We start from the raw sequence: 9,620 nt of genomic DNA, 5'->3' as shown, positions 1-9,620 counted from the left end.
GTAGTGACGTCACGACATCGGTCTCCAGCAAACCGCGAACCGGGGCTACCACGGTAGAGAACGCCACCGGCCGGGGCATACTCCCGCAATCCCCAACTAGGATCTTCGGTAAAAGGATACGCACTTTCCGCAACATCTCAGAACAAGAGGAAGTGCGGGCATCACCGCCAAGAAAAACAATCACACAAAAACGCAAGCAAAACGCAAGTAAAATCTTTAAAGTGATTGCACTATAAGTCCAATATTCTGCGCACATCCATAGGTATATGTTTATAAGTGAACTAGACATCTATCCTGTACGTCTCAGTTAGATCTGCTCGTATCTAAATGGACATTCTTTGACTTGTAGTGCCACCAGCCAAACAACAGGATTTCACCACCAATAATATACTAATACAGCTAAATTCCTGGAACACGCTGGAACCCATATAAATAAGCATATCTACAGGTACATTCAGTACTGTATCATTTATTTATTAATATATACACAATACGGTTAATATATATATATATATATATATATATATATATATATATATATATCCCACATTTTTTCAGTGCACCCTAAAGAACAACTTAAAGAATAACCCTGCAAACAATTATACCACACTTACAGTTTGATATTCTTCTTTTAGCCAGGTAGGTGTATCCACAATTTCAAGCATAAGCGCGTACTGTAACATATATGTGTAATATACACAAATATACACATATATATTGTATTTAGGTAACAGAACCTAACTGAAGGCTGTCCAACCAGTGTGCCTCCAGCTGTTGCAAAAGTACAACTCCCAGCATGCACAGTCTGTCAGTGCATGCTGGGAGTTGTAGTTTTAAAACAGCTGGAGGTTTGCCCTACCAGTGCGAATGTACCCTAAAAACACTGCACTACACTACACTACACTACACATAATAAAGGGTAAAACACTACATATACACCCCCTTACACTGTCCCCACCAATAAAAATGAAAAACGTTTCGTAAGGCAGTGTTTCCTAAATGGAGCCTCCAGCTGTTGCAAAACAACAACTCCCAGTATTTCCGGACTGACTGTCCAGGCATGCTGGGAGTTTAGCAACAGCTGGAGGCACCCTGTTTGGGAATCAATGGCGTAGAATACCCCTATGTCCACCCCTATGCAATCCCTAATTTAGTCCTCAAATGCGCATGGTGCTCTCTCACTTTGGAGCCCTGTCGTATTTCAAGGAAATAGTTTAGGGCCACATGGGGTATTTCCGTACTCGGGAGAAATTGCTTTTTCTCCTTTTACCCCTTATGAAAAGGAAAAGTTGGGGTCTACACCAGCCTGTTAGTGTAAAAAAAATTACAATTTTTACACAAACATGCTGGTGTTGCCTCATACTTTTATTTTTACAAGCGGTAAAAGGAAAAAAAGACCACCAAAATTTGGAACGCAATTTCTCCTGAGTACGGAAATACCCCATATGTGGGCGTAAAATGCTCTGCGGACGCACAACAAGCCTCAGGAGTGATAGAGCGCCATGTACATTTGAGGCCTAAATTGGTGATATGCACAGGGGTGGCTGATTTTACAGCGGTTCTGACATAAACGCAAAAAAATAAATACCCACATGTGACCCCATTTTGGAAACTACACCCCTCACGTAATGTAACAAGGGGTATAGTGAGCCTTAACACCCCACAGGTGTTTTGACGAATTTTCGTTAAAGTTTGATGCTCACTGGTACTTAAGGACCAAGGGCGTACCTGGTTGTGAGGCCCGGTAGCAATTGCGACCCTTGCGACCTCTATAGCTAAGCCACTGGGGACAAGGTAAGTACCTTTGTCATCAGTGTCCATCACGATTTCCTGCATGGCGCTTTCCTAGCACATTCATTTCTATGGAAGAGCCAGAGATACACGAGCGCTGTAAATAACACTGCTGCATGTGCAAAGGGAGCCAGGGCGCTGTGCATGGTCCCCTCGAGATCAGACACTTATCCCCTGTCCTGTGGAAAGGGGATAAGGAGTAATGTGGTGTCCCAGTACAGGTACATTGTGTCAAGGTATTTTAGGCCCTGTCAGATTGAGACCTCCAGTGTCCTGGGGGCTCCCCTGCAGGGACTCAACCATTTCTAATGTGTATTTGCACTTTTATAACTTAGCAATCAGTTATTAGGTGTCTGTAGCTTTAAGTATGTTACCTAGCAACCTCATGCTTAGTCAGGGTATGTGAGAGTGGAGGACTGAGGGCTAGACTAAACTTTTGTGTAAGGTGTTATATTATGTTATTACTTGTATGTAACTTTATTGTAAATCCTAAAGGGGATACAGACAACTCTATGATCCACAGCTGCCTGGCCAATGGGCTTTAGTTTAGCCTGCCCTTATAAGGGGTGTCATTTCCTGTGTAGAGTAGGTGTGGAGGAGTAGAGGAGTAAAGCAGTTCATTCAGTTCAGAGTGGTGTGGAGTTCAGAGTACAGAATGGAGGTCCGAGCAAGTTCAGAGGAGGTGAAGCTCCGGAGTAGCAGAGAGAATCCGCAGAGGAGTGAGAACAAAGATGAGAGGGAGATAAGAAAAGCATGAAGTAACCCCAACTAATAGCAAGCCTTTACTTCAGCCTTGATCAGAGAATTCCTAAACTACAATTCATTATCTTCCGGCGAAAAGCCACAAATCTACCGACCCTTCAGTAAGTGACTTTAATCTCAAGCCTAATATAGCGCAGACCTAAAACTCCTAGTCCGGCCGTAAGAGCCAAGCATATATGCAATATCAAGTCCAGCCACTGCAAGCTGTGTGGTCCTCTAAAGACTGTCTGTTAAACCTTTGGGAGACTTTGGATGAGCGCTGTGGAGATTGTACCACCTATCTTCAAGTTAGTAAAGCCTCCGTTAAACTGCAACCTAGTGTGGAGTCAATTCTTTCCTTGCTAGCCTGTGGGGAGACGGAGTTCCCCGAACCTGTAGTACCCCGGGAGATATCAAGACTACAGTGGCGTCACATGACATTAAGGGTTAATACCATCCGACCCTGGGTTCATAACCCCCCAAGAACCAAGTAGCTAACCCCAGCGTAGCGGTGGCTGCGGACCTCACCCGTGGCCACCACAGTAAAGTAGCAGAGTACTCCTTTAACAAATTTAGTTTTGAATCTAGGAGCCAGGATAAAAAGGCTTTTTTTTTTTTTTTAAAACACCAGCGCAATTTTTCAGTTTTTGAGAGGTGGTTTTTTCAAAAATTTGATTTGGCCGATTCACCAAATTTTCCAATAAAGTTTGTTTTGTTCCGAATTTTTTCATGGCGAATCTATATTAAAAAAGGCTATTTCTAGCCTACATACAGCCCCTATAGGGGTATAGAACACTTTGCTGTGTTCTAAAATGCATATGGAGTGTGCTGGGGTAGTGAAATAATACTGTTATTCAGAATAACATGCAGATTAGGCTGGGTTCCCACTACGGTTTGTCATTTCGGTTCCCGTATACGGCTGGGAGGAGGGGTGGGCGGGGCTTAATCACGGCACCCGCACTCAGCCGTATTCAGGAACCGTAGTTAATGTATGTCTATGAGCCGACCGGTGTGAACCACAGCCTCCGGTCGACCACGTTTTTGCTTGCGGCCAAAAAAGCAGCCGACCGGAGGCTGCGGTTCACTCCGGTCGGCTCATAGACATACATTAACTACGGTTCCTGAATACGGCTGAGTGCGGGTGCCACGATTAAGCCCTGCCCACCCCTCCTCCCAGCCGTATATGGGAACTGTAATTACAAACCGTAGTGTGAACCCAGCCTTACCGGTCTCGCTTTTAGAATCACTGCCGCAGAGCAGCACAATTACAGAGCCTGGTTGTGGCATCAGTGTCATGAGACCATATAGTGACTGAATGACAGCGTGGAGGTGTTGGCAGCATGAGGACACCATATAGTGGCTGAATGACACAGTGTGGAGGCGTTGGCAGCATGAGGAAACCATATAGTGGTTGAATGACACAGCGTGGAGGTGTTGGCAGCATGAGGACACCATATAGTGGCTGAATGACACAGCTTGGATGAGGCTGAAGCATGAGGACACCATATAGTGGCTGAATGACACAGCGTGAAGGCGTTGGCAGCATGAGGACACCATATAGTGGCTGAATGACACAGCTTGGATGAGGCTGAAGCATGAGGACACCATATAGTGGCTGAATGACACAGTGTGAAGGTGTTGGCAGCATGAGGACACCATATAGTGGCTGAATGACACAGCTTGGATAAGGCTGAAGCATGAGGACACCATATAGTGGCTGAATGACACAGTGTGAAGGTGTTGGCAGCATGAGGACACCATATAGTGACTGAATGACACAGCGTGGACATGTTGGCAGCATGAGGACACCATATAGTGGCTGAATGGCACAGCGTGGAGGTGTTGGCAGCATGAGGACACCGTATAGTGGCTGAATGACATAGCGTGGAGGTGTTGGCAGCATGAGGACACCATATAGTGGCTGAATGACACAGCATGGAGGTGTTGTCGGCACGAGGAGACCATATAGTGGCTGAATGGCACAGCGTGGAGGTGTTGGCAGCATGAGGACACCATATAGTGGCTGAATGACACAGTGTGGACATGTTGTCAGCATGAGGAGACCATATAGTGGCTGAATGACACAGCATGGACATGTTGTCAGCATGAGGAGACCATATAGTGGCTGAATGACACAGCATGGAGGTGTTGGCAGCATGAGTAGACCATATAGTGGATGAATGGCACAGCCCGGAGTTGCCAGCAGCATGAGTAGGCACTAGGTCTTCACAATCCCTAAGATTAAAAGATGAATTAAGAAATTTAAACCAAAGATTTTGGATAGCGGGTACTACCTATGAGCAAATTTTAAATTCCAAGACCCAGGCCCAACAGCGGCATCAGTAACCCATATATTGCCTGTATTACACAGTCTGGAGTTGTTCAGATGATTCTATGGCCAAATTATATGCTAAACTATATATACCTGCCCTGAGTGTTTTCCTAACATTCTGCTTCCAGTTTCACAACTACAACTCCCAGCATGCCCTCACAGTCAATAGCTGTCAGGGCATGCTGAGAGTTGTATTTGTGAAACAGCTGTAGGCACCATGTTAGGAAAACACAGGAGCGCAGCATAGATGAGGTAAGGGCCGAAGTCGGCTTCCTGCTCCGCCTCAGTGAGCAGGATTGTAGACAGCAATATAACACTTTAGAAGGTAGGAAAAACATTTTAAAAGGCGGTCCCTCATGCCCTCCACCCCGTCCCCTATCTACTCACACACATCTCCCCCTCCACCCACCTCCTCGGTCTCCTCACACAGATCTCCGCACCCCCACCCCTCCCTTACACCCATCTCCACAGCTCACCTCCTCCTTCCCCGTCCTCACTCTCTTCACTCCGCAGCCAGTTCTCTCCCTCCGCGGTGCTGATAAATCATGAGGAGGCCATAGTCAGTGTCAGAAATGTAATAGCAGGGTCGGAGGCGGGAAGACGTCAGGGTCTTGGAGAAGTCGTGTGTGCGTCTTGTCCCAGCAGCCCCAAGCCTCTCCGGCCCTGCAGTCATTTTTAAAGGGCCCGCACCCGGCATAGGAGATGTGCTGGCAGCAACTGACTCGGGCAGCACCTGAGTGCCAGACGTGCTGCACCACATAAAGCCCCATACACCTCACCCCTTTACACCCTGTGGCCCACCACAAGGGCATCTTGGGAGAAAAGAAATTAGGGAGCAGCTTTTCGTGGTGTTTTTTTATTTTTTATTTTTGGCAAAAAAACTCAAACAAAAATTGCGTCTGTTCCTAGGCTTAGACTGGGATTAAAGGAAAACTGTTACCCATTCAGTCACACAAAACCCGATACACAGAGTTATAGTGCAGGTGAACATGAGACCGATGCGAGCTCTTTGACCGATATGCGTACCTGTAGCCCGGCGCGGCGTCCCTCTGAAGGTCCGCTTCTTCCTGCACTGAATTGCACGCTGGAGGCGGCCCGCCGGCTGGACTTGAATATTCATGGGCGCTGGCCATGTGAGCGCTCAGTAGGCACAAGTGCTCACGTGACCAGCACCCACACCATAACCCGGTGTTTCGGGTTTAGTGTGGGTGAACGGGTGACTGTTTTCCTTCAAACACAGCTTATGTGTGGCCTTTTTCAAAGCCCACATTGCTTCATCTTTTTCCCCCCCTTCCAACAGATGTCTGTCCAGCTGTTGCAAAACCACAACTCCCAGTATACCCTGACACTGACAGCCTAAAGCTGTCAGGGCATGCTGGGAGTTGTAGTTTTGCAACTGCTGGACAGCCACAGGAGGTCACTGATGCAGTATGTCAATCTCGGCCTATGCTGCCTGATCTTGAACTGGCAGCAGGAGCCACAACCACTTTAAATCAGTAAGCAGCGCTGGCTGCCGGGACGTCTGATGAATAATATCCTTCCGCTCCATACCACAACGTCAGAGGCGTCACCCGTCAGATGTCCCAGCAGCCAGCGCTGCCCATTGGGAGAGATTTATCAAAACCAGTCCAGAGGAGAAGTTGCTGAGTTGTTCATAACAACCAATCAGATTGCTTCTTTAATTTTTTAGAGGCCCTTTCACGGGCTATGGGCAACTTTGCAACTTTTTCTCTGGACAGGTCTTGATGAATCTCCCCCATTGAGCCTGCCAGAGCCGCAGTGATCTGTGTAGGAAACCTATGGGCCCAGGCTGTTAGGGTCACCAAATGATATTACAAATACTAATACTAAGTGTCTGGTTAGGAGAAACAAATATAATGTACCCACAGGGAGTGAGCCATTTTAATAAAAATTGCCAAAAATCCCTGAGATAAGTCATGCAGAATATGTTAAAAAGGTTTTTGGATTTTCAGCCAATCAGAAAGCAGCACTACTCAAATAGAACTCCCGTGAGGTCACACATGTGATGTCATAACCTTTGTCATCAGTGAGGGGCCTAAACTGTAGGAACCTAGGAATACACATTCATACCCGCCTGTGACTGGTAAGTATCACATCTTTTTGGTCTTTAGTGCAGTTCCATGTGCATTTCTATAATAAACATGTAACTAATCTCTCTTTTCTTTTCCTATCTTAGATGCACACCTTCCAGGCTGTGGGGCAGCACATACACGGACACATTGGCCCAAATTCTAGAGGTAACCTCCTTTAGTATGCCCAGAGGAAGGGCAGTACAGTAGCCATGGATTCCCTACAGGTTTCCTCCCCTCTGGAGGTTTTTCCTGTCCTGAGTTAGTTACTGTCCGCTCTTTGTGAGTGATGGAGGTTACATAAAATCCCTACACAAACATTTTACTAAATAATAAATAAAGTTCCCCTTTGTTTAAACTGTTCTTTGACTTGTTCGACTCATTTATTTTATTTCTGTGTGTGAAAAATAGTGTTAGCAAAATGTGGATGACAGAAGTGTCCAAAACTGCTGCCCGATCTGTACCATGTGATGAGGGGAGAGGCGGCTGATGCTGGGGGGCACAGTTGTCCAGGCAACCGTAGGGCACCCAGCAAGTTCTGATGTCTTATGCCCAGAAATGGTTGGCTACTCACTGTGTCAGAAGATTCTCATCCTATATATGAAGACAATCAGGGATCAAAACCTGTGGAGAGGAAAAGATGACCAGTTGCCCATAGCAACCAATCAGATCGCTTCTTCTAGTTTTCAGAGGTCTTGTTAAGAATGAAAGAAGCAATCTGATTGGTTGCTATGGGCAACTGATCAACTTTTACCCTGCACGGGTTTTGATAAATCTCCCCAATAATTATTACAACCATGTCACACACTTAGGGTTGCCACCTGGCTGCTATTTTACCAGCACAGCTGGTATTTTAGACACCCTGACAGTATTTTTAATATTAGGGAGCGTTCACACGGAGTAATTCAAGAGGAATTTACTCGAGTAATTCCTCTTGAATTCTCCGCTACAAACTAATGCACATCCCCTCTGCCCATTGACTTTAATGTTATTTCTGCTGGCCTGTTCACACTGCGGAAATTCTGCTAGCAGAATTCCAACGCTGAATTCCGTTCCGCTTGAAGAAAGAACATGTTCATTCTTCATGCGGAGTCCGCTAGCAGAAATCAATTGAAGTCAATGATAAAAAAAAAAATTCCGCCCGACATCATTTTCGCGCGGACTTTGTGGGCAATTCGTGGGCAATTTGCGTGGAAATGGATGAAAAACCCTTCACTTCTTTCTCCCTCATGTCCGCGCGCAATTTCGATAAAAAAAAAAATTTTCACCCATAAATTTTTCAGCGTCAATTACTCTTCATTTACTCCATGTGAACGCACCCTAAAAATACCAGCAATTCAATGGCTGGTATTTATCTAAGCCTCCTGGGCTTTGATATGTAGAGATGGAGAGGCGAGCGCTAACCTCGCCCCTTCCATCTGCCAGCTGAGCTCTGATTGGTGAAGATTTCTCCCTCACACACAGGAGCTCAGCACACAGCACAAAGGGAGAATATTAACCCCTTAAAGACCACAGGCGTATGGGTACGCCCATGCTCCCTGGTACTTAAGGACCAAGGTTGTACCTGAATGCCCGCAAGAATTTCCGTCACTCCCGCGCACCGCGCCGGGCAAGGACCGGACCGGGATGACTGCTGATATTTATCTGCAGGCATCCCGTGCCAATGCCCAGGGGGGTCCTGAGACCCCCTCCCATGTCGGCGATCGCCGCAAATCGCCAGTGAATTCACACCAGCGATTTGGGGCAATTCCGGGTCATACTGGTCTCCGCTAACCCGGTGACCCGAAAAATAAGGGGGAATGGGGGTGTCCAAGACACCCCCGGTCCCCCTGAAGGGATAGGAGTTAGGTGGTGCCACCCTCCTATCCCTGCTATTGGTCGATCAGAAGCGATCGACCAATAGCAGATCGGGGGCCGGGGGGGTTAACATTCGGTCATCCTCCCCAAACCCCCCCCCCCCACTCTGCCCACCCACTGTTGTCCGGGCAGAGCAGGGAAACCGTTAGTGACCGGCGCCGGAGGTCACTTACCCTCGGCGCAATGCCCGGCGGCGATCCTCGGCGGCGATGACATGCGGCAGGCTCCATGGATCCTACAGAAGCCGATGAGTAGATGCCTAGCAACATCTGGAGGGCTACAATTTGAGACCACTATACAGTTGCCTCTAAACTGTAGCCCTCCAGATGTTGCAAAACTACAACTCCCAGCATGCCCAGACATCTGTTTGCTGTTTGGGCATGCTGGGATTTGTAGTTTTGCAACAGCTTGAGGGCTACAGTTTGGAGATCACTGTGCAGTGGTCTCTAAGCTGTGGCCCTCTAGATCTTGTAAAACTACAACTCCCAGCATGCCCACACAGCAGTTTGCTGTCTGGGCATGCTGGGATTTGTAGTTTTGCAACATCTGGAGGGCCAAAGTTTGGAGATTACTGTGCAGTGGTCTCTAAACTGTAGCCCTCCAGATGTTGCAAAACTGCAAATCCCAGCATGCCCAAACAGCAAACAGCTGTCTCGGCATGTTGGGAGTTGTAGTTGCATACCTCCAGCTGTTGCATAACTACATCTCTCAGCATGCCCTTCGGCGATCAGTACATTCTGGGAGTTGTAGTTTTGCAACAGCTGGAAGCACACTGGTTGGAAAATACTGAGTTAGGTAACAGAACCTAA

The 9,620-nt window shown here is 47.1% G+C and overlaps 1 long non-coding RNA gene across 1 annotated transcript; it reads left to right on the top strand.

Annotated features, from left to right (window-relative positions):
- The first annotated feature begins 6,753 nt into the window (after positions 1 to 6,753).
- Positions 6,754 to 7,317, top strand: LOC130276784 (uncharacterized). The gene is made up of 2 exons (XR_008845240.1): positions 6,754 to 6,968; positions 7,062 to 7,317. It is a non-coding gene; the product is annotated as an uncharacterized LOC130276784 (long non-coding RNA).
- Positions 7,318 to 9,620: the final 2,303 nt, after the last annotated feature.

Source organism: Hyla sarda, chromosome 6 (genome assembly GCF_029499605.1).
Source record: "Hyla sarda isolate aHylSar1 chromosome 6, aHylSar1.hap1, whole genome shotgun sequence".
Taxonomy (NCBI): Eukaryota; Metazoa; Chordata; class Amphibia; order Anura; family Hylidae; genus Hyla; species Hyla sarda.
Note: the sequence above shows the minus strand (reverse complement) of the source record. Positions and strands in the feature narration are given on the sequence as shown.